This window comes from Muntiacus reevesi, chromosome 4 (genome assembly GCF_963930625.1).
Source record: "Muntiacus reevesi chromosome 4, mMunRee1.1, whole genome shotgun sequence".
In the NCBI taxonomy this organism is placed as follows: Eukaryota; Metazoa; Chordata; class Mammalia; order Artiodactyla; family Cervidae; genus Muntiacus; species Muntiacus reevesi.
The window spans coordinates 114603289-114628351 of NC_089252.1; the positions used below are offsets into that span (position 1 = coordinate 114603289).

Genomic DNA, 25063 nt, shown 5'->3' on the forward strand with positions numbered 1-25063 from the left:
CCAAAGGTCTAAGAATGTGTATCCTTGGCTCTCACAAAGGACTCAGGGATCCGAGAATAGCTGTGCGTTCCGTAAAGACAAAATACCACCCAGTGCCAAAGCCTTATCATCAGGGCCTTCAAAGTCCCAACAGCCAGACCCAACATTCTGCCCAGGCTAACCTCCCCCAAATTCCCATTTTTCTTTTCTTTTTTTAAAATTCTGCACCCTTCCATCTGGAGTTTACAAGAAAAATGAATCTATTACACCCAATGCATGGCATAAACGTGTTGTTGTTATTTAGCTGCCCACTCACGACTCTTTGCGGCCCCATAGACTGCAGCACGCCGGTCCTCCATGGCCCTCACCATCTCCCTGAGTCTGCCCAAGTTCACGTTCATTGCATCGGTGATGCCTTAGTCATCTCATCCTCGAATGCCCTCTTCTCCTGCCCTCAATCTTCCCCAGGGAGGGAATAGCAAACCACCCCAGTATACTTTCTGTGAGAACCTCATGAACTGTACGAAAGGCATAAACATGGTGGATCATGAATATAAAATGTTTTCTCATTTTGTTATTTCTGCATTAAAAGAATATAAGTTGCAGCCAGTGTATTTTGCTTGATTATTTGTTTCTTTCCCCAGCACTGGTTAGTACTTCTGTTTGGAAATTGAAAACCTCCTAATGTGAACTCAGTACCAATTAAGGAAGCTATTTTGCTTTCAGGACAGGGCACAGACAGAACTAACTTGTCCGAGTTTTAGGCCAGCGTGCTTTGCTTTCTGACTGTTGATCTGTATTGTAGCAATGTAGTCTGCATGTGAAACACTCTCTCATCTGTTCGTAAAAAATGAAAGGAGTGCCCACATCAAAACTGTTCATAACATATAATACACATGATACATGAGAAACAACTTATCTACAATGGACTACCACTTGGATTTTTTCACCCTTAAGTCAACTAAAACGTGTTTAAATATGTGAAAACACAAGGAAAGAATAATGATAAAGAAAAATTTGAATAAAATCTCTATCTGAAAAAGTAAAGAATGTTGACTCCAGGCTAAGATTAAATCATATTAGGTTTTCTTGACACTCACCTGAAATACATATGAATTCATTAAAAAAAAATTGACAGGAAGAAAGTTAAGCTCTCTGGAAACTGCTATGTATTCCTACCTTGTGGCCCTAAGAGTTGGACCAGACAGAAAACTGGGCCAGTTTCTGTGACTTTCAGAAAGTCTCTCTAACTTTTTCTCAAGCCCCTTCCCTTTGGTAAACTCAGTAATCTGCTCTCTGTATCCATTCAGAAAGGCATAGTTTCCAGACATAAAATGTAATAATCGGGCAGAAACAAGATCCATTCTGGGGGCGGTATATACCAAGGGTTATAGTTCTTTCACGTTCCCCATCTGATCAGTTAAATGCAGACTGGGGTAGAGTCATTCATTCATAAATCTCTCTCCTCATCGATGTAAGCCAGAGAACTAGGCTGTGAAGACAGCAGATGAGCCCCTCCCACTTCAACAGAACCCACACTAGACAGGGTCTGTTCACATCTACCCATTCAACTTTCTATTATCTGAGACAGGCTTTCTACCAGAATCTAAGTAGATGATAATGCAAGCCAAAGAGCAACTTAATCTGCTCTGTCTGAAATGATAAAAATGGTAAAAGTCGACTTAAGAAACAGGAAAATAATTAAAAATGGAAACAACTGAAAACTTATCAAAGAATTACTTCCCCAAAAAGCTTTGGGCCTTGATAATTTTACAGATAATTTTTTTCCAAGTGTTCAAGGCAGAAATGTTTTTTGCTACATAAAACTGTTTCTGAGTAGGAAAAAAAAGAGTGACCAAATTAATTTTCAACACCTAACAAGAACAAAAATACCAACTTCACTTATTAATACTGACACTAATGTACAAATAAAACGCTAATAAACAAATGCCAATAGTACAGTAAAAGAAAAAAACACCATAATAAAGTTGGATTTATCTCAGAAAAACAAAGAAGATTTAATATTGGAAAACCTATTAGAATAATGAGTTCCAGCACTGGGTCAAATTTTAAAAGAAACCACATGACTACCTCAAAAACTACAAGAAAAATACCCAGTAAAATTCAACATTCATTCTTGAAAATATTTCCTTAGAGATCTAAGAAACTTTAAAAACAAAAATATTAATCTCAAAGTTACAGCGAACATCATCTTATTTGTGAAATATTACAGCATCATCTCCCCAAATATACGTTCTATAGATAACTAGATTCCTCAAGATTTTCCAGAGGAAAAGCTTCCACCATGAAATGAATCTGCACATATTGTTCATATTTGGAGATTAATAAAGTACATTAACATTGCATATGTTCTGTAGGCTCCATGATCAGGAAAAAAAAAACCCAACAATATCAACAATAACAATCTGCTTAGTTATTTAGCTCACTAGTTTTCAAATGTATTTGAACATTTTTCTCACTTTCCATTATTTCACTCAACCCACTTCAGTGTGGCTTTTGCCACCCACCTTTCTACTGAAACTCAAGCAAAAGTGACAAGTAGGCTCCTTCTTAATAAATCCATTAGGCTTTTCTTGGTTTTCATTCTATTTGCACAGTGGTGTGCTGTTAAGTGAAAGTCGCTAAGTCATGTCTGACTCTCTGCAACCCCATGGACTCCAGCCTGCCAGGCTCCTCTGTCCATGGGATTCTCCAGGCCAGAATACTGGAATGGTTGCCGTTCCCTTCTCCAGGGGATCCTCCCAACCCAGGGATTGAACCTGGGTCTCCTGTAGATTCTTCACCGTCTGAGCCACCAGGGAAGCCCAGTGTTTAATAACTGGGTCTCCTGGCAGGAAAAATGCTCTGGTTTGCAGTGTTTTTCTTTCCTGTGGTGGAAATACTCCCATGGTGACTGATTTCAGGCCACCAACATGACAGCATAGACGGGCGGAGCTGAGGCAGGAGCAGCGCATGACACAGGATCCCGGCCTCCCAGATGCAATCCCGACCAACAGGTCAGCGGTGCAAAAAAAATCAGGAAGCCACGCGCTTGTGTGGCTTGACTACCTTCTTCTCAGCATCACCTGTTTCATGGCTGGTGCATGCAACGTAACTTTTAATAATGGCCATGGGTAACAAACAGTTCACAAAAACCCCCCAAATTTAACAGCTGACTTCTACATGTCCTTCTGAGCTGGCTCCAGCATCAGTGCCTCTGCCTCTGCGTCGTTTGTTATTCTGTCCATCCTCTGCTCTTGAAACCTCTCTTCCCTTTGCTGCCCAGGGATCAGTTTCTCTGAATTCTTAGCCTTAGTCTACACCTACTGTGTTATTCTTTTTTCTTGGCTCTTCTTCCTCCTGAGTTCTTCTATTCCATGTGTTATGCAAATTCTGTCTTGTCCTCACTCTTATCTATAAACACAACTAACTTGATTACAGCTCCCAGATCTTCATCTCTAGTCACACGTCTTCTCTCAAGACTTCTCAAAGTGTATTTCCATTTTTGCGGGGAACTCCCCTCCTCGACTTTCTTCAGGAACCTCAAACTCAGCATCCCCTAAACTACCCATCTTCATCCTCTTTAGAATTAAGGAAGCACAATCCAACACACGCTGGACCCCTCCTCGCCTCTCGTCAGATAAAAGGTTTTCCATCTCTCCTGCAGACTCGCAGAGGATGTTCAAGGAGGCTCAACTCAATACCACAGCAACCCTTCTCACCTCCCTTTCCTTTGACTTTTTCAGGTCCTACACTTTCCAAAGCATCTCCTTCAGCAAAAGTCCTCCTAACTCAACACGTCCTCCATTCCCAGCCCGGTAGAGTCATGATCTCTTCTTCCTCTCTGTCCCAGCTCTTTAGAACTGTGGCAACTTAAATCTTCTCCAACTTTTCATATCTAGCCCCTCTCTACTCATTCTCTAATACCTGACAAAAATGAAGGAACTGACCTAGCAAAATCAACTTTTCTAAGGGACAGGGGAAAGAAAAGAAAAAGAAAGAAAGTGAAGTCACTCAGTCGCGTCCGACTCTTTGGGGCCCCATGGACTGCAGCCCACCAGGATCCTCTGTCCATGGGATTTCTCAGGCAAGAATACTAGAGTGGGTTGCCATTTCCTTCTCCAAGATGCTCTCAAAAGAAAAGTCTCTTTGGTGCACTGAGGGAAGGCAAAAGTGTATGAATGCTCCCAAATGGCTAATTTCTATCCCATTGAGTTAAACACCTGGTCTGCCACTGACCTCCCCGCCCCCAAATTGCTGACTGATTCCATGAGAAGCCAGAGTCAAGATGAGCTGATCATACACTTCCCTAGATTTTTACAACGTTCCCATTCAAAACTGCCTATTAAATTGATGTCTACAGCCTGAGGTGACAAAATAAGGTGACTTTATTTGAATGAAGAGGAATTTAAGAGAAAGGGAAAAATGGAAATAAAGAATCTCCTGAGAGTGGTTGGTTTTCAGTGACAGCAGAGTTACTGAATATAAAGATTTGGTGATCTACTTTACTTTGCCACAAGTAACAATTAGAAGTACTTTCAAGTTGCTTACCGCTAACACATAAACCAATTGGCAGTGAAGCAGAACAGCTGAAAAGCTTGGATCTAATCCTTGGGTACATCTGAATACGGTTACACTTCTGTGGATGGAATTGCTAGGTGTGGAACGGTGCTGGTAGTATGGGGTGTAGTTATCTCATTCTCTGGCAAATTAAATACTGGGAAATTAGACTCTTGTGAGTGTGCGCAAGACAAAGTGCCTGGGTTTAGGCTGCCTGAGTTCAGATCTCAGTTTTATCACCTGGCAGGTTATTTTTACCTCTCTGGGTTTGTTTCTTCATCTGCAAAACAGAGATAATACTGTATACCTTTTACAGATTGCTGGACGACTAAAATGAGACACTGTATGTAATGTGCTTAAAATAGAGCCTGATATAGAATCAGGGCTCGGTAAATATTAACTATTGCTATCAATTGCTGGGTTACTTTTTTGATGCCTGAGATAGATAAGGAAGAGTCCTTTAGAAGGATGGGTAAATGACAGTTTCGCTGAGGATTTAAACTGTGGAGCAGACTGAAGTGGAGACTGAACTGGAAGGAAGCATTATCTAAACATGAAACTCTATGGTTACATTTATAAACCAATCTTAAACTAAGTTATCCCAATGAATAGTAATATTACTCCAAAAAGTTATGATACCTATTCAGGAGTAGGAAGGAGAATGAAACTGTAGATCTGAAATGAAAAGCAATAGGAACTTCCTGGTGGTCCACTGGCTAAGACTCTGTGTTCCCAACGCAGAGGGCCTGAGTTTGATCCCTGGTCAGGGAACTACATCCCACATGCTGCAAGAAGAGCTTTCACGCCCCAACAAACATCAAAGATCCTGCAAGCCACAACTAAGATCCGCCGCAGTCAAATAAATAAACAAAACTAAACATAAAAAAAAAAAACAAGACTTCCAAACTTTAAAAAAAAGCAACAATATTTGTTGAGCATCTGACATTTGTTAGCAGTGTTCTAGGCACTGGGGATAAACAATGAACAAAACAGAGAAATATTCCAGCTCTTGTGTAACTGTGTAAATCAAGATGTAATTTAAAAAATTAGATGGTGCTAAAGGATCCCATGATGTATCTGATACATGTACCATGTGGAAAAATGAGGAACTAAGGTTGTTAAAGACAACTCGCCATTTCAATAAGCTACGGTGCTTTACTAGGAATTATGACTTAAGATCAGTTGATCCCCTTCTCCAAATCTGAGGATTAGTGATTCCCTAATTTTTTAAAAAATCAATTAAAATCCACTTATAAGTGATAATCAATTTTATTTCATATCTGAAAGAGCAACATAAGCATGTTGCTCATGTTACATTCAGGGTAAAAACTCCTGAATGTACATCATGGTGACTATACTTCTTAACACTGTATTATATAATCAAAATTTGCTAAGAACATAGAACTTACATGTTCTCTCCAAAAAAGAAAAAAAAAAAAAGGAAAGAGAGGTATTTGTGAGGTGATGGATGTTAATTAACAAATGGAGGGAAGTCTTTCACAATACATAGGTATTTCAAATCACCAGAACGTACATTTTAAATTTATGTCAATTTATGTCAATTATACCTCAATAGAGAAAAAAAATACCCATGTCCTTAATTGATTAGTGGATTAAAAATACATTCCTTTTCCATACTGTAGTTAAGAGACTGGACCAAAAACAGAGGTATTAGGAAACGAGAAAAGGAAGAGGGCCATCAGATGAGAGAGCAGAAAAAGAAGGAAAAAAAGGGAGAGAATATGGAAAACACCAGAATATTAAAAAAAAAAAAAAGCGGGGGGGGGGGGGATAAGAACACAGTTAAGAGTGAGAAAGGCGCAGTGGTAAAGAACCCACCTGCCAACGCAGGAGATGCGGGTTTGAGCCCTGATTTGGGAAGATCCCCTGGAGGAGGAAATGCCAACCCATTCCAGTATTCTCACCTGGAAAATCTCATGGACAGAGGAGCCTGCCGGGCTACTGTCCATGGGGTCGCAAAAATGGTCGGACACGACTGAGCAACTAAACAACAAGGAACAAAGCGAGCAAGAATTGAGGGGCAGGGGGAGGTGGAAGGAGGGTGGTAAGGAGGAAAGAGACGGGAGAGGAGAGGCCCAGAAAGCAGAGTCGGAGCAAATGACTTTTCCCATTTCAGCTCAGCTGCTCTCTGTGGACCCAGACTCAGAAAGAGCCAGCACTGGGATCTTAAACATTGTGTGGGAATTAAGAAGCCTCCACAATTACTGAGCCAAAAAGTGTTCACACTGGTAATTACAAAAGGATGTTGTTGCCTTCAGGAACCTGTCTCTGTTTTTTTCTCTAAGCTCACACTTTCTTTACTCCCATGCTTGCATTTATAGTAGTTTCCCATGTGAAGTGCTTTGTCCACCGTATCGTTCAGTGAACAATACTCAACAAATATTTATTGATTACGGGGCTTCCCAGGTTGCTCAGCAGTTCACCTGCCAATGCAGGACATGCAGGAGACATGGGTTCGATCCCTAGGTTGGAAAGATTCCCAGCAGTAGGAAATGGCAGTCCACTCCAGTATTCTTGCTTGGAAAATCCCATGGACAGAGGAGCCTGGCGGGCTAAAGTCCGTGGGGACTCAAAGAGTCGGACATGACTGAGCACTGAGCAAGCATGCCTCACTCCTACAGGAGTCTAGTTCTCCGGATTCCCCCAAGTACAATCAATCTATGATCATTTGAACTGCTCAAATGTTGACAATAAGAGTTTGAGACTTGTCATAACTAAGTGAAATAAGCTGAATAATAAAAGTTATTTGAGCTTTCACCCACACCAAAACGGAATCCCAAAGACATTCCCCACACGGGTAGCCTGCCTGGTCTTGTTCGGCCTCTGCGTTACATCACAGGAGTAGGGACTAATGATTTCAGAGTCAGCAGCCTGCCTGTGATTTACGTAACTTCTGCAGAAATCCACGTCGCTTGTGCAAATGTCACATGGAAGAGGAACTTAACGAATAGTAAAATTGGAAATAAATGACAGCTGAGAAGGCATGTGAGAACAGTACTTTCTTTAAAAAGAACTGCGGGACTCACTGCGCAGGTAGGTTTAAAAATCAAATTTGCAGGCAAAGGTAGGGAAATATAGTTACTAGTACTGATGAGAATGGCAGTGGACATTGTTGTTCCAAAACAGTCAAATAAGAAAGAGACAGGAATGTAATCTGCAAAAATGCTGCAATCACTAGCTGTATACCTAAAACCTACACAGTACTGTCAATCATCTACACTTCAATTTAAAAAAAAGAGAAAGAACTCTGTTCTTCAAAGTTAATGTTACAGAATAGGGAATCACCTTAACATCGGAAGGGACTTTATAAGGTCCCTGATTCATTTCTCCTATCAAATAAGACCCCTTAACAGACAGCCATTCAGATTCTGCCTAAATATCTCTACTGACAAAAGCATGCACTTGGCACTCACACGACGGCCTTCCCCACCTCTGGACAGCTGTGGTTGTGAGGTTTTTTTTTGAGCTCACGTATGCCTCCGTTTAATTTCTAGCGATCCTTTGACAATCTATGACCTCGGAGCTCCATGAGGGAAAGGAGCAACCTGCCTTGCTCACTGTTCATTGAGAGCCAGCACGACACGTGGCACTGGGTAAAGTGACATAAAAATGAGCCATAAAACTGATGACACGGCTGATGACTGCCCTGAAAGGCCCAGTCCCTAAGTCCAGTCCATCTGGCCTTTAGGGCACTGGAGTTCTAACTCGGGATGAGGGCATTTTTCCTTTTAACCTGTTGTGGATACTTTTATAAAATGCAAAAAAGCACGTGCCTGAATGTCATGACAATATAGACTTTTTTCCCCCATTACTGCTGTTTTTCATTTATTTTTTTAAAATTTGACATATAGTTGATTTATAATGTTGTGTTTCAGGGGTGCAGCAAAGTTATTTAATTACACATACATATACATTCTTTTTCAGAGTCTTTTCCACTCTAGCTTACTACAAGATACTGAATATAGTTTCCTGGGCTATACAGTAGGTTCTTGTTGATTACTTATTTCATACGCAGTAGTGTATCCATGGTCAGTCACTCAGTCATGTCCGACCCTTTCCGACCCCATGGACTGTAGCCCACCAGGCTCCTCTGTTTATGGGATTTTTCCAGGCAAGAATCCTGGAGTGAGTTGCCAGTTCCTACTCCAAAATACATAGTATGTATCTACTAGTCTCAAAGTCCTAATTTATCTCCCCCTTCCCTTTTGGTAAGTGTAAGCTTGTTTTCTGCTACAAACGGCTGTAAACGCTTATCCTCATATCTGCGCTTACCTTTTACCAAGTCGGAAACAGTGAGCAGAGCAGCATCAGAGCAGGGGCCGTCTCCAGAAGCTGCTTCACGACGGCCCTCTCCTTTTGTCTCTTTCTGTTCTGACAGGCCCTCCTCTGTCCAGATTTTGCGATAGCCTCCTAGCTGCTTGCCCTGCACACTACTGCCAAATGAACCTTCTGATTAAATCATCTCACTCTTCCCCCCAAGACCTGGAATCCCAACCCTTCTTACAAGATCAAAGCCCACACTCCTTTGCCTACACCCCGGAACCTTTCTCATCCCATCTGAAATCTACATCTCCAATCCCATTTCTCACTGCTCGCACAGACACACGACCCGCTTCCGCTGGGATGATCTCTGCAGAATGACCCCCGCAGCCTGTGCTTATTCACTAGTCCAGGCTTTGTTTTCTTGCCCTGGAAATTCTTTCCCCCTTCCTCTTACACCATCTCAAGCCCTGAACTTTTTTTGCTTCTGCGTAAAATTCACATACATAAAATTAACTGTTCTAAAGTGTGCAGTTCAATGATATTTAGGACATCCTTAAAGTCACCTCTATCAAGTTCTGAAACAGCTTAATCTCCTCAAAAGGAAATCCTGCACCATCAAGCAGTCACTCCTCCGGCCCCCTCTGCCTCCAAGCCCTGGCAACAAATAATTCACTTTCCATCTCCATGAATCTGCCTAGTCTGAGTATTTCATATTAACGAAATTGTATTTTGATTCCTTTTTCTTTCCCGGTATATTTAAAAGTCATTTTCCATTTTTTAAAAATTAATTTTTATTGGAGTACAGTTGCTTTATTGTGTCAGTTTCTACTTTACAGAAAAGTGAATCAGCCACATGTCTACATATAAGCCCTCTCTTAGATTTTTCTTAAGGCTATCCTGTCAATTCCTCAACTTTTCACATATAATCCAATACCCCTCTCCTCTTCAGGCTTTTCCTGGGTTTACTACCCTCCACTTCACACTGATTTTGCCATTCTCTGAATTTTTGTAGCACTTGTTTTCTGCTTTCTTTAGTCCTTAACCACACACTGATTTGAATTTTTGGTTAACTGCTTCAGTGTTGCCCCTTTTCGATTCACGTAGCTTATAAACTCTTAGTTCTAGGAGCTCTGCTGTCTCCCTTTGTGCCTAGAGCCTACCGAACCTGTACACAACTCATCGTGTCCGGCTGTGCGTGAATGAGGTGCAAGCGAAGGACGCGGAAGTCTGGCCCATCAGTGAGAGCCGGCTCCAGGCCCAGGTCAGCGCTAATCGTTCCTTCTGTTGTGGCCCCCGGCCTGCCATGTGCTCCTTCCTCAGTGTCACAGCTATAGGTATGGGACACCTCGTTGCCCTGCTAGGAGATGAACAGGTGTGGCCGCAGGAGGATGATGGCAGGCTGCCCAGGGGTGGAGAGGGTGCAAGCCCCTTGCACTGATCTCTTGCTAAGAGACTCCTGCCTTCATTCTTCAGGCACACAAGAAGCCCTACGGAGAAAAGTGGGCGTGCAGAGATGTCACAAGGCCACATTAAAAAAAAAAAAGTTCGCCTGTTTGCTTTGCTTTTATATGTAAATCAGTTCCTTTGCCTGGTATTTTGATTTGAAGTGGCTCATAAACGTGTATCTACCTTGTAAAAGGAGATTAACTGTTAAACAATTATGGTGATAATACTTGTGATTCATATATGAAATAGCTGAGCATATAATTATTTTATACATTATAAACAAATGAATAGGCCGGGACTATGTAGTGTTTTATCTAACAATTGACAGAACATTTGAAAGGGAACCGGCTTTATTTTCTGCATGAGTAATAAATCTAAGTAGCATTCCGGATCACACATCTGTATGAACTTTTCTCCCCGCTGTGGTATTAAACTGCATTTGCTACAGTTGCCACTGGAAGTCTCCAAACAAGAAAGTACAACTGGCGCCCTGGCCCTCAGGCCATTTAAAACCTGTTCTTCTGAACAGGACAAGAAAAAGATCCAACATAGAATGCTAAAGTCTATAATTAACATTTTTTTTTCTCTTTCATATCCCATGTTACTCGCTTTAGCAGAGCAAAATGGAAATTTCTTCTGGCATTAATTTCATGTCACTCTGTGTAACCAAAAATGTTAGAATAGAAATAAACATTTTTAGAGATGTTTAGGGAATTTCCTAAACATCAGTAAAGAATCCGCCTGCAATGCAGGAGACCTGGGTTCGATCCCTGAGTCGGGAAGATCCCTTAGAGAAGGGAATGGCGACCCACTCCAATATGCTTGCTGAGAAAATCACACGGACAGAGGAGCCAGGCGGGCTACAATCCATGGGGTCACAGAGAGCCAGACATGACTGAGCGACTTTCACTTCACACTAAAGATGTGGAGAACAGCAGCGCTGAGAAACCCACAATGAAACAGCACAAAGCAGTCCTCAAAATCAAACCAGGTTTGAAAGCATTTATAAAGTAATGACAACATGCTCAGCCCCCTGTGCTGTGGGCTGTGAAACAGGGAAGGGAAGCAGGGCTCACACACATGAGAAGAATAAGAAGAGCCTCCACGCTCATTTCTACTCTCTAGGAATTCATAATTCTGCTTGGTACAGAACTTGCACATAAAACTTGTAAGAGCTGACTGCAAACAATCAGCAAATACAATGAGTAATATAGAATCTGGAACGTGGTAAACTGCATTTCAGAGTAAATCTCTTCCAATTGTGTTTCAGCTAAAAGTAACGTTAGTTTGCATTTTCTGAGTTTAATAGCTAGTGGCCAGGGTGAATTATTTCACACGCATATAGTGTGACAGAGGAAATCCATTTGACACTTAAAACTTCACGTGTGGGGCAAAAACAAAATGTTTGTGTGTATGCGCTGTGCTTTGTCAGGATCAGAGATGGTTCCGGCTGGTATGTACCCATGGCCAAGCGCACACGAACCGTGTGAATGGCCTAAAGACACATCATACCCATGTGCTGTGTTCCGTCACTTAACTATTTTCTTAACTTTCACTGAGTTCGGTTATTTGCCTGCCTGGTGCTAGATTCTGATTCCCTTCTCCAATCTGAAAAGCACCTGGGCCACCCACTGTAGAGCCATGTCAGATTTTGCTTCTGGTATAAGGAAACCTAGCCCTGGAAATCGAGTGGTCATCTGATAAACATTCACGGAGTTTTGAATAAATTACGGTGAAATTTGTAAAGTTTGAAGGCTTTGGTTACATCTGCATTGAGATGCACTCTAATATTCCATGTCTATATAAGAAAATATTAATTCTACTTAACTTCATATAACTTCCTTCAAAATCTATTTTCCTTACCATTTTTTCCCCCAAAGTTTCATAATGTTCAGGATTTATCTTTAAGTGGCCAGTAAGACATTTTCTGAGAATTTAAAAACAGAACTGAAATGGTAATCAGACAACTGGATCGTGCGTACAGAAGTTGAAATAGCTGTAATACTTACACTGACCAAGGGACAGTCATGTGAAGTAAGATCTGGGTCTCCTTTTACTCAAATATTATGTTCTAAATATTTAAAAATTCTAAATATGCTTTTAAATGGTAAGTTGCTAACTGTATTTCCCAGGGGAAAAAAGTGTTTTGGTTTTTGTTTTAATTTTAATGGGATAGTCTCAGTGAAATTTGTTTCACATATTTGTTAGGTGTAATTCATTTTTCTGGTAAATAAAGTTATGAACTAAATACACTTGGATAGTTAACCACTTAAATATATCCATTTTGAGATTACTGTGAAATAAATACTCCTTCTGCAAAGTGAATCAGCATCCTATTATTTGTATTTTCAAGAAAAGTTAATAGCTTCTTAAAAAAAGATGCATTCTTACATCCTTTGCTAGTAAACTTGGTTGCTGAGAGAGAAATGAAATAACACAATAATTATATTATTCATTATGTGTGATACATACTACGTTTGTATAACCTAAAATAATATAAGAGATTTAGGAAAAATATTCAAGGACACAGGTGTTCCCCTCCCTCACATCTAACTCAAAGACAGCCACCCAGTTTCAGGCTGGCCTGGCAACACTGCCTGGCCACAAGGCAGGGCTTAGACTATTGCCTGCTCTGAGTCATCATCTCTCCCACTAACACCCTCGTTAAATCTAGATAACAATACTCATGAATGTCAGGAGGGATATCCTTGTCTGTTTTGTTCACTGCTTTAAACTCCTTCTCTAAAACAGCTCTTGGCACAAAGTGGGAGCTCAGTAGGTTTTTCTCGGATAAATAAATCTTCACTAAAAAGGAGCAAAGGAGCGTCTCCTCTGCAGATTTGTTCTTGGGAGTAGGAGGGTCATCTCCAGGTTTGTGTTACCCGCTGAGGTTTGCCTTGGGCTGTATTAAGGATTAAATCATCAGAAATGGTGGCGGCGGGGGGGGGGGGGGGGGGGGGGGCGGCGAAGAAGAGAGAAATATCTAATATCCCTGATATAAAGTTTCTAAAAAAAATGTTTAAAACTTTGTTTTCATTTAGATAAAGGCTATTCTAAAGGCATCAGGCTGATATAAATTTCTCAAAAGAAGTTCCAAAGAAAGTGACAAGAAAAATGTAACCTGTAATCTGGGTCGAAGGCAAAACTATTTAATTTTCCCTTTGGGATTTTCTAGAGCAATGCAACAGAAAAAAGGAAAAAGTATTCAATTCAAAGGACATAGCTCTGTGTGTGTGTATGTGGATAGTATACACACATACACACATATATTGCTGTGTGTGTGCGTCTTTTACTGTGTTCACTCTGAGGTCTGACAAGATTTTGGGAAACCTCTACTCATTTGCTATTTTAAAGTTCTTGCTATTTTAAAAATTATTATTACAAATTACAGCAAGGTCTCACAATAACCATTTGTAATAGAAGTTTAACCCTCTTGTGCTTCTGCATCAGCTATTTACAGTTACAAGTTCAGTATTCTATCAGAGTTAGAAGACAAACTATCCCGAGGTTATTTAATTTTAGGGAAAAAAAAAAAAACCCATAATAGATATACATAGTTTTTAGAAAAAGACTTAAAAGGGGATAGCTGGAAAGTAAAATAACTCTGGAAACTACTGTTTAAAAAGAGCTGCTGTTTGGTGGATGCTGAAGATCAAAGAGAGCACAGGCCCAAAGAAATCAATGAAATCAAACTGTACGTATGACTGAGGAAACCAAGAGGCTGTAACAAATATGGTGCATTTTTTCCTCCCAGAGACCAGTCCAGCAGAGTACAGAGAAGCCTTGCATGGGAGAGAAAATTAAGTATGAAATAAAACTGGGTATAACAGAAAAGAATTCATGTACTGTCTCACATTATCTTGAATGGTTTAAAAGCAATAAAATAGCTAGAGGGTTCTCAATTCTCAATTTACTCTTTGCTTGATCTTTATTGATCAGGGTCACTAAAAAATAAAAGCAATAAATGCAGGTTTTAAGTATAGGAGTAATTTTTATATTAATGGCTAAACTTTGGGAAAGAGAGAAAAACATAAAAGCAAACAAAAAGCCTTCTATATCTATTTTAAAATATAAAATACATTTTTTCGTTAACTTTTGTATTGTCTCTTCATATGCACGTTTATATAAGGTTTCAATCAATGGTGCACATACATTCTTTATGCTACTTTTTAAAAAAATATTTTTCAAGTTTGCTCTAGTTTTCCAATTTGTCACTGACAATTACATAACATTCCACCTACTAATTACCTCATAATTTACTTAAGCATTCCGCTGCTGTTGAATAGTTATTTCCAAATATTGGTTCCTATAGCAATGCTTGTGTGAAAGTCTTCGTGTATGTGGCTTGTCCTATGTCCTCCACTCCTTTGGAAAAAATCTCCAAAGCAGGGGTACAGCAGCAGATTGCGCAATATTTTTCCCAATTGCCTTTTCAGCAGGCCGAACTAAGTGATAATGACAATAGCTATACATAAGAGAACCAGTTTCTTCAATTCCTGAATCACAGAATTTTAGGATTAAAAAAAAAAAAAACAAACTATCACCAACAATCACTAGGACTGGTACATTTTCTATGATTATGAAACTGGAGCTGAAGTTTACAAATTCATATCTTGCAAGACCCACATCTGTTTAATGTGGGTCCTCCAGGGCCAGGCCATTGTCAGATACTGCATAAAATCCAGTCTCTGAACTTACAGACTGGGGATTCTTGGCAACCATGCTAAAGTAAGGGGAATCAGTGATTCTCAAACTCAGAAGTGACCCGGCTAGCCTCTACGGACACCAGCTTATCAAAAACAAGACTGAGTCTCTCTAACTAATAAAATGTCAAACCAACAGAGGCAACTTACAGGACGATCTCAAGAGCTTCTATCACTACCAATGGGGTCACACATCAAGAGACTTTACAGGCAAGAGGGAGAAGGCTCCGGACTGACTGCGCCGCGCACTGCGCTCCAGGCTCTCGGATGGGACGCGGGGCCCAGCAGCAGTGAGAGGTTCTCACACCCGACACGAGAATCCCCTGCGGGGCTTGTTGCAAGACAGATCATCAGGCCCTCTCCTGAGTTTCTGATTCAGTAGGTCTGGGGTGCGGCCTGAGAATTTACATTTCCACCAAGCTCCCAGACACTGCTGCTGCTCCAAGGACCACTCTTTATTTTAGACTATTTCTTGATTCTTTTAAAAACATGTATTAAGTACCTAGTGAGTACTGTGCTATGTTCTGGAGACATAAAGATGAGTAAAACCAGTCAGTCCTGTTGAAGAAATTAATAATCTATGTTTTTGTAGACAATGTACTGCTCTCGTCCCGAAAGTCAACAAACTGGGACCTTGTTGAAAACAAAGTTTAAAAGTATATTGCTTTTAAATAAAACTAGGGTATTTCTAATTACTTCCAAATGCTTTAGGAAAACATGTAGTAATCCTACATTGGCAAAGGCCTGGGTGTTTTCTTCACTCTTCTGAATTTTCTGAACATATGCAAATAATTTGCTACAGTATCTTCTTCATTTACATATATATACACCATTCATATGTTTGTTCTCTTTCATAACTTCATCCACCACATTAAAAAGAGAAAGGTTTTATGTAAGTACTTGTCCATACACAATCAAAACCTTGTTTACAAAACCCAGGTAATTATCAAGTGACAGAAAAAAACAACAGTAAGTATGGTAGGACTTAGGGATTCTCTGATTTAGATTTAGACTTCGGCAACACTGTGGAAAAGTGAATGATAGAAGTGTGCAATATGCTTACTTATCCCATGACGGTGGCCTGCACTTAACTGTTAAACACTGCCTATCAGCTGATTCACAGAATTAATGAACTCGCTTTTGAGGTGGCTACTAAGCTTCTATTTCCATCAGATACACATTGATTTCCTGTAAGTATTTTTGGCAAAAAAACATAAAGGGAAAAAAATAAAGTATGTATAAAATTTTATGATCTGAGGATCTGCCAAAGTCTTAAGCATTATTTATACATCTTTGGCATATTTTTTTATGACGTGATTGAGAGATTCCTCTCATTTCAATCTGTTAGAAAGCTACTTTATAAGTCTGGAAGAACTCACTCAAGAAGGGACTAGATAATTTGTCTAACGTTACAGAGAGAGGAAGACACAGTGAGAAGTAATATTCATATATCTAATTATACTAGCCAACTACCAACTCCTAGAGCCTTAAATTTGATAAATTTCTTGAACTGACATTTAGGAATGACGATTTGTTTTTTCTGAAGGAAAAAATGGTTCAAGGAAGAATTACAACACATGTTGATTTTGGTTTTTAGGCCAGGCCGTGCAGCTTGTGGGATTTTAGTTCCCCATCCAGGGATTGAACCCAGCCTCTGGCAATGAGAACGCAGAGTCCTAACCACTGAACCACCAGGGAATTCCCCTGTGTTGATTTTTAAGAGAAAAAAATATGCCTGTGTGGGAGAATGTATCCTTTTGTGTCACTACTATCTCAAGTGACTATTTTCAAATTTGGTTTCATACAGGCTGGTTTATGGAGAATTGGGGACAGGACTGCTTTGATTTTATTCTGCCTCCTCCTGATCCCCTCTTTACATTTCAAGTGTGTTTATTATTCCTTAAAAGCTTTGCCTGCAGGTAGCAAGAAAACCAGGAAACTAACCTCTCAAATTTTTGCTGATAATGTCTTAAAGAATTAACCCTGCTAGGAATATAGGCGCTTTGAAGGCAGACTCCAAACTCTGAAAGGACACAGACGGCGGAGGCCAAATGATGGTCAGTGGGGTGGGGTCAAGGTGAAGGAGTTCTTTCCAGCATCTCGCCACTGCACGTGGCAGTCTCCACCATACAGGAGCAGCTATTCCTTAAACACACAGGATAATAATACCCTCTTTCCATTCACTTGCTGGGGCTCTCTCCTGAAGCCACCTAGAGCCCCCAAGACAGTGACAGTGCCAAGCAGCAACTTTAGAATTCAACGCCGTCCTAAAAGTTTCTGACGTCACCAAGGCACAGGGTAAATTCTTAGAAACCAGCCCCTTCCATTCAGGTCTCTGTACGGTTACTGTGCAACCCGCTGAGTGTGGGAAGTGAGCGCACGCAGACCTCTTACACTCCCACTCAGGGTATTTCCCTAGTTTTCTCCCTCCCTCCCAGCTACCTTCTCCTTATCTACGGTAATCTGTGCAGACTGCACACCCCGGGTCTATGCTAATCTGAACTCTTCCCAGAAGGTCAGGAAAGGTGTCTCAAAGCGTCTTATCCACATATTACAATTCTAGATGAGTCCATGAATTGAAGTGCTTCTTTAAAAAAAAAAATCAGTTAAAACTAGCAATGAATTTATTTTCTAAAAATAAACCACTGAAGTGAAATAAAAACTGTTTCTTAAGACACTGAATCAAATTGAACTAAACTATTATAGGATTGAGTGTAAATCCTCCCTTATGGTTTTAAATCTCCATTGTAAATGATTCATGGTGCATGAACTGATGACTTCATTTCTTTCCTTTATGTCTGAGAAATCGCAGTACAGAAAGGAAACCCATCCCAAAAAAGATTTTCAAGTTGAGAATGGCCTGGTCACTGGAATAGCTGAAGGTATAGCTATGGCTCTGAGAAAGCCAGAGAAGACCCATGAAGAGAATGAAAATGAGGACTGCTCCCCACTCCCCAGCTGCAAAGGGGGAGCCACGGGGAAATGGAACACCCATCTCCAGGCATGGCCTAACCCTTCTTTGTCCTCTGCCTCCTCATACTTTCAGTGAGGTCCCCACTTGGCCTCTGTAGGGGAACTGGGAACAGACCGGGGTTCAAGCTGGGAGTCAAGGCCCTTGCTTTCTTGCATAGGAGACAGTTCACAACAGAATGGATTTTTTAACAATCCACAAGAAGAATTTAAAATTTACTATCTGGACGATGCACCCTTAGTTACATGCTTTTCCAATGAGTCCCTACTAGTAAACTGGTGGGTCCTAGGAGGCATGTTCACTTTTCAAGACACTAAAAGCCTATGTTTTTGGATATGGCTTCTTAGAGGGAGCCCCACGTTTTACGACAAGCACGGTCCCTATTTATTCTTTAAGCCGTGACACTAAAATGTCTTTTGATCTGAAGGATCATAGGCCTCAGTATAAAACAAACACACATTAAGCATTCACAGCGTACGCCATAAAAATATGTAAAGACTAGAATTTCATCAAATAAAAGCACAGCTTGCACCTTCTAAATGCGTGAAGACGCAAAAATGGACACGAAAGGCTACACATTGTCTACACAGGACTCACAGAGATATTATCAACAGGACAAAAATAATTCTTAGGCTGATTTTTGTCCGAAGTCACCAGAGGATAGGAAATACAGTTTTAAACTGAATAATGATGAAATATCTCATTTCAGAAACATCTGATAAATTGATCACCACATGGCAAGCATTATCTTCTGTTCATTGTTAACAAGAATCTCAAAATTAGTACTAGGGTGAACTATTAATATTTGTAAAAGAATTAGCTCAATTAAATTCAGGGACAAGGTCCTGTCATTTAAGATACACAGATTTGCTGATAACGTCTTAAAATCATACAAAAAAAGAGAGCACAGAACAATAATTGCAGTATTTTTCCAATTTACACTGATAAGGAAACGGAGAGTTAGAAAGGATAAATGACTTGCCTCACTATAATAATTAAAATGGTTAAAAATGTAAACATTCACAGTCTGAGTTAAACATCTGTTATTAAAACATAGGTGTGCATTGACTATTAAAGAAAAATAATAATAAATAGACCTGTTTTTTTAAATAAAAAATAATTTAAGTATACACTATTATCGGTGATAGTTGTCTTCACATCTCCAAAAGTTTCCCCCCAAATACAGTCTACTTTATTTGACCTGATTTCCTTTCAAGAACCTACAGTATTTTAGGTAAATAAAAATTAGAATAAGTTCAAAAGATACGCCATATAACTCCTGCAAATCTACCTCTGTGTTGTGATAAAATACAAATAGTAAATGACAAAGCCGAGGAGGATTAAAAATAGCCTTCAATTTAAAATTTTCATCTAGAAAGCTATGACACTAACTGAAGTTTGATACACTGGGGCTATCTATGCTTGCAAAGTGGTTATTTACAGATCTTATTGTATTTTTGTGGAGTCAAATTAGATCAGTTTCAAAGGATTAAGCTTTTTAAATTGCCGCCCTTTTTGTTGCTTTTAGGCCTTAAGAAAGAAAGCAACAGCTCAAGAGGTCAAAAGCAGTACAGAGATCTGCTAGGAAAAATAAAAGCAAGTTAGAAATTCAGTTTAATAATTTTGAAGGTGGTGGGGGACACATGTTTATATCCATAGGCCGGTGACTTTTATCATTTTCTTAATTAGTGATTTAAAAAAAAATTCTCTACAGCTGATACTTATTTTTAGTGGAACCCAAACTTCTTTCAGTATACTTGACACATTTTATGACATTATTATATTTCCAAGTTCAAGTGATAGTGAATTCAGCAGAACATCCACAAATTAGAATAACCAACATTCTCTGTCCTGCTCATTGGGCACGTATAAATCCTATGAAAGAAGCAAAAGTGAAAAAAAAAAAAAAAAAGAAGAAGAAGAAGCAAAAGTAACAGATCAGGATATATAAAACATTTGTAAAGTATTATTTTAATACTGTTTTCATGAAACTCTCCTGACAGTAAAACACCATTTCACAGTTTGAAAACTAAATGAAATGTATTATTAATTCTTGTGTGTGTTTCCATGGCTGTGCCATTCATACAACTGTCGAATACATAATTATCTTGATAATTAGGACTAGTAGCAAACAGCCTTATTTAAACAAATACTTATTTTTTTTTAACTGACTAAGAGCAATTAGCAATGATCAATAATATAATGCATTTTTCTAAAGTCAAGCTTCTTTCCTGTATAAATTTTCTTACACAGGGATAATACAGTTTTAATGTCATAGAGATGTTATAATTAATATTGTGATTTTTTAAAATTCTATGTTATGTCTTTAAAATGTTGTTCTGAAAAATATACAAAGAAATGAAGAGTGAGGAAACAGTCCCCTCAAAGAAAATAGCGTATTTATTTAAAACGCCAACTGCAAAAATATGTTCAAGATATTCTTAGTTTAAAAAAGAATATGATGCAGGCGGATATTTTAGTTTTAATTTAAAAATAAATTATATTCTTTAAAATTTAAAAGCATGAAAAAAACAGTGCCTAAAAAGCTTAGCCTGGAAATCTCCAAACCTTTATATTTCACTGATGCCACGTTTTTATAGTAGTTATCATAAAAGCAAGAAACAAACTTTTAAACATGAAAAAGAATTTTCATTTAAAAATTAAATCACCAGTTTCAACCCCCTTTCCAGTGATTTGCAAGAGATTGAGCAGTGGGTCATTAATTAATCCTAAGATCTTTAAATTTAAGATCTAATTATCAGCAAGTGAAGTATCAAATATCATTATAATTTAAATAAAGGATAACGACAAGAAGTACACCGTAAGACTAAAATGGATGATTTTGTAACAATCCTCACTTTTTGGCTAAGGGCATTCATTTAAGCGTTTGTATATCAGAGAATACTATTAACTTCACAGACTGAATCCAATTGAAAATAGGCAACATAAATCTGTTTTCAAATTTGAAAAAGATCTTTTGAAGTATTACCCGGAAAGATGACTGGTAGCATCTCTGTTTTCTACAGACTTTTCACAAGAGTGGAAGGAATTTCTTTAAGAGAGAAGCTACAGTGAACATCTACATTGGTCTCTATTCCAGGAGGGTTTTGTAAAAATCATCTAGACGATCATGAGGTCCTGTTTTCAGTCAGCGATTGATCACTTAACTATGAACAGGAAGACTGCCACCAAACACCTGGGCTATGTCCAAGGTTTGCCCAGCGCCTTCTGCAGACTGTTAGTCATTCCTCTCTCAATATCTCCAACTACAATTTGTTTCATGAATGATAAAAACAGTTGACATGAAAATAGTGTACTTCAAAACCAAGTTTCTTCAGCAACAGGTTTCAGACAACTCAGTTAATCATCGTGTCTGGTTTTGTTTTCACACAATGATCTATACAAATCAATTTTACATGTTAACCTCAAAACTAGTTTCTTCATGGCAGAGTGCTATGCTCATTTAAGCTTTCTCTACTCAAATAATAGACACTATTTCCCCAACCATTACTCTCAGACCCAAGTGAATGAAATTCTCGCGGTAAAACAAGAGCAAGACCAAATAATAACAACAGAATAATCATCACCACGAGCCTCACGAGCAGCGTCCTGCAAACTTTGGACACGCATCACCAACAGAGTGATTTCAGCAGAGTGTAATTGCAGAGTAAGCCGACTCACCTAAGCAAGGGCACCTAAGGAGAATTTAGAGACGCGGGCTTCTGATCACCGGCGGAGGTAAAGGCCCCTTCTTTACCTAACCACTGACCTTATATAAAAGCCGCAGATAGGTTACTCCCAGTTTCAGCCTCCTTACCTTAGGCTCCTCCCCTAACACCGAGGCAGAAAGTACCACAGATACACACCCACTTTCCGCCCCCTGCACGCGGGGACTAGAGATTTCGGTGAAGCCAGCCCCGTGTCCACCTTCCCCGCTCAGGGCTCGGCAGAGCGGGAGTCGAGCCCGGCACGTGGAGGAGCCACCGCACCGTCCGGCGTCCTTCCTGACCGCAGAGCGGGTGGGAAGGGCCCGCGCTCTCCATCCGCTGCCCCCCCCGGGGGCCAGCGAGCCCCGCGCCCCGGGCCACTCCGCCCGGTTCACAGCCAGCCCGGTGCGTGAGGGCACCTAGGCTGAGGGGGCGCGCCCCACGCTCCGCCCGCCCCCAAAGGGCGCCCCAGGCTTAACTGTCGCCGCGACCCCACAGCGGTCAATCTGGGCGCCGGAGCCGGAGCCGGACCCCGCGCCCGCGGGACGCGCCCGCACGGGCTCCCGCGCCGGGGCTCTGGGGTACGCGGGGCAGCGGCTCCCAGACCACTCCCCCCCGGCTCCCCGCGCCCCGCGCCGCCGGGGGCTCGCAGACCCGCGCGCTCTCGAACCCTGAACAGGCGCGCGGGGCGCACGGCCTCGCGCCTCCCGTCGGACCGCAGCTCTCCCCGCGCGCCTCGACCGCGGCCCGTGCCCTCTGCCACCCGGACGTCTCCTCAGGGCGCGACCCTCGGCCGGGACGGGACCTGTCAGCCCGGGCGCCGCCGGCCCACGACCCCTGTCGCCCCCGGGGCGCCCTAAGCCCGAGTCCCCGTCGGCCCCACCCCGAACCCTCCTCAGCCCGGGGCCCCGCGCCCACCCCGAGCGCAGCGGGGCAGCCCGGCTCTGACCTGCGCCGGTGGCCTGGCGGCCGGCTCCGGTGTCCAGGCGGCCGACCCGAGCGCCCCAGGCGGCGGCGGCTCGGGCGCGGGCTCCCGAGTGCGGCCGGCCCCGCCCGCAGCGGCCGGGCCGGGGGCGGGGGCGCGGGGCGCGGGGAGGGGCGCCGCCGCCCGGCGCACAGTAGGGCCCCCGCGCGCCGCGCCCACCTTCTAGCAGGCGAACCTACTCTGCGCCGGCCCCGCCTGTTCCTCCCTACCGCCGCTGGGCGGCGGCCCCGAAATGGTCCCGTTTTTCCTGGCGAGGGACCGGCCGGAGCCCGGGAGGATGCCCGCGGTCACGTCGGGGAGAGCCGACGGGGTGTGGGGCTCCCGAGCCGCCCCCTCTCCGGGCCCGCGGGTCTCGCGTTCGCACGGTGGTCTGCGGGGGTTTTTTTGTTTCTCCTCAAGTTCTTTTCAGTAACATCCTCTTAAGTCAAAATTTAAAAAGGAAAGAAAGAAATGAGAACGTACTAAGGATCACCTGTTTTTTTTTTAATCCCCCTGCCCAATGACGCTGCACACTTTCAGCTCCCCGCTCCCCGACCCCCACCCCACTCAACCCTTTCGCATTTCGTATTTCCCGCTGGTATTCGTGCTTCACTTAAAGTGACAACGTTTTAATTGTAAAAATTCAAAGTATTCCTTAAACTCATTGACCGAATTTTTGAAATTCTTTTAGCAGTGCTTCTGACGCCGAGGGAGCCGGACACGTGGTGTGTGTGGGTGGGGGTGCGGGTGGGGCGGGGCCCGGGGCTCTCAGGTTGGGAGAGTGGGGCGCAGTTTGGGCATGGACCCGGTGGGCTCTGGGCGCCTTCGTTTCCTGCCTCTCCCGTGAACCTGTCCAAAGCGGGGCTGAGATATGGCCAACTAGAAAGCCTCTGGTCTTCTGGACATGAGGCCTTCCTTACCTTGTCTGTTTCCAATCCCATTTGCTGAAAAGCACACCCTGTTCTGAGTCTGGCAGTCCTTGGGGAGAGAATAGAGCCCGTGATTTCAAGAAGTGTTATCAATTACTTGCCCACGATGCTCTCCACCCTCTTAGCGTCTTAATTTGGCCGGTTCTTTTTCCTCTAGGGAAGCTGGTCCTTGTTTGCAGTTACAAGTAAAATATTGTGAGGATGTTTATCATCTTGGAGAACGTTCAGAGTTTAATTCAACAGATCCATGTCCTCTGCCTGGCCCATATAATAGAAAGTTGAAGAATCATAGCTCTAGAGGGGCTTAAAACAAGACCATCACCGAAAAACCTTACTTCCTTGCCTGCCAAGGTAGGTAGACAGCTTGACACCGGCTCAGCATTCTATACTCAGGCATCGAAGTGCTGCATGCGTCCACCTTCTTGATCGCTGCAGACTGCCAGTCTGCTTAAAAAAAAAAAAAAAAAGTTGAAATATAATTTGCAGAATCTGACATTTAAATAATCTAATTTTTAAAAAATTTAAAAAAATAATTAATTTAAATGTACAACTCAGTGATTTTTAGTTTATTGACAGTTTTCCACCACTTGTATTGAGAAATAATAGACATTTATCACTATATAAGTTTAAAGTGTACAGCATGATGGCTTGATTTATGGTATGTTGTGAACTGATTACAATAGGTTTAGGTAACATTCATATAGAGACCTTAAAAACAGAAGAAAATGTTTCTCATTGTGGTGAGAACTCTTAGGCTTTAAACTCTTAATGACTTTCTTAGTATCATACAGCAATGTCAACTATAGTCATCATTTTGTGTATTACATCTCTAGTACTAAATTATTTTTCTTCCAGTCTTACTGAGATATAATTGACATACAGCACTGTATAACTTCAAGGTGTATAGCATGATCTGACTTACATGCATCATGAAATGATCATCACAGTATAAGTTTAGTGAATATCCATCATCCCTAGTAGACTTAAATTATTTTATAACTGAAAATTTGTACCTTTTGACTCTCGTTTAACCACCACCCCCCATCTGGTAGCCACAGATTTATAGTTTTAATTCTTACTTTTAGGTCTGCAACATAATTTTGAGTGAAATTTTTTGTATGGTGTGAGGTAGGACCAATCTGCTTCTGGTGGAGAAATACTCATAATTAAACAATATTGACTGGATGGAATTCCATCATAGTAAGCTCATAACTTCCCTGGTGGCTTTGATAAAGAGTCTGTCTGCAATGCAGGAGAACCAGGTTCCATCCCTGGTTGGGGAAGATCCCCTAGAGAAGGAAATGGCAACCCATTCCAGAATTCTTGCCTGGAGAATCTCATGGACAGAGTAGCCTAGTGGGCTGCAGTCCATGGTGTCGCAAGAATTGGACACAACTTAGTGATTAAACCTACCTCCCTACCTGAGCTCATAACTGGTGCAACATTTTTTATAGTTGATCTGAATACTTTCTAAATTTCCTTCCAGATTTTTTTAAGTGATTTTTCTACTCTATATAAAA

At 41.4% G+C, this 25063-nt stretch overlaps 1 protein-coding gene across 9 annotated transcripts in view; it reads right to left on the reverse strand.

Moving 5' to 3' along the window:
• The window catches only part of PPARG (peroxisome proliferator activated receptor gamma), a 122102-nt gene extending 99374 nt beyond the window's left edge, over positions 1 to 22728 (reverse strand). For 4 of the 9 annotated variants that reach the window (XM_065935438.1, XM_065935433.1, XM_065935437.1 and 1 more), the window contains exon 1: positions 22600 to 22728. The gene's annotated coding sequence lies outside the window, so the exon portion shown is untranslated. Of the gene's footprint in view, positions 1 to 21624; positions 21713 to 22599 lie in introns of those variants that run through there. The other 5 variants (XM_065935439.1, XM_065935435.1, XM_065935436.1 and 2 more) reach the window with 5 other exon arrangements.
• Positions 22729 to 25063: the final 2335 nt, after the last annotated feature.